We start from the raw sequence: 979 nt of genomic DNA on the forward strand, positions 1-979 counted from the left end.
ATTAATCTTATCAAAATCTGTAGATAAAGTGGATTTATTGTACGATGTATACAGTTGAATATTATTTATAAATCCACTCTGACAGTATCTCTTTTAATTGGTAATAAGCACCATTTATATTTAAAGTGATTATTGATATACATGACAATATCAACCATATTTGTAACTGTTTTTATTTGTTGCTGGAAATTACCTTTTCTACCCTTTCTGGTTTTAATTGAGCATTTTATATGATTTCACTTTATTTTCTCTCTCAGAATGTCATCATCTTTTCACATATATTTTTCCTGATTATCCAAGAATTAAAATATACATTTTAATTAATCAAATAAAAATAGCATTCTATTTCCTGTGTGATATAAGTACTGTAAAATAGAATATTTCCAATTTTTCCCTCAAATATCTTGTGGCACTGCTGTCATTCTTTTGACATTAGAAACAAATTGCCCAATATATTTATATTGTTATTATTATTGTAGTCTTTTTTTTCTGATGGGACTGGGGTTTGAACTCAGGACTTCACAGTTCAAAAAAAGTAAAGTGTGCTTTACCACTTAAGTCACACCTCCAGCCCTTTTACTATTATTTTAAAAGAGTGCTTATACTTTAGCTCATTTAAGAATGTGAAAAGTACAAAAAAAGGACATGATAAGTAAAAAGGTGCTCACTTTGGCAGTACATATACTACAACTGAAACCATACAGAGAAGGTTAGTATCACTTCTACTTAGGGATGGCATGCAAATTTGTGATGTTTTCCATATTTTTATTTTAAATAAGAAAAATAAAAGCAGTGATTTTCCTTTATTTGCTCTCTATTGCTCTTCCATTTTTACTACTATCCTGTTCCTTTGTAGATAAGATAAGTATAAAGTTTTAAATAAACTATACTGGGAAAAAAATCAGAATTTTAAGATCCTTCTATCAGCAAATCAGGGTTTGAGAGCACAGGAGATCTATGACCTTTATTTTATTTATTT

General features: G+C 28.4%; 1 non-coding gene across 1 annotated transcript; it reads left to right on the plus strand.

The window, feature by feature from the left end:
- Nucleotides 1–660: 660 nt before the first annotated feature.
- LOC141423628 (U6 spliceosomal RNA) lies at nucleotides 661–767 on the plus strand. Its single transcript, XR_012448470.1, has one exon. It is a non-coding gene; the product is annotated as a U6 spliceosomal RNA (small nuclear RNA).
- The last annotated feature ends 212 nt before the right edge of the window (nucleotides 768–979 follow it).

The sequence above is a fragment of the Castor canadensis genome, chromosome 5 (assembly GCF_047511655.1).
Source record: "Castor canadensis chromosome 5, mCasCan1.hap1v2, whole genome shotgun sequence".
Lineage (NCBI taxonomy): Eukaryota > Metazoa > Chordata > Mammalia > Rodentia > Castoridae > Castor > Castor canadensis.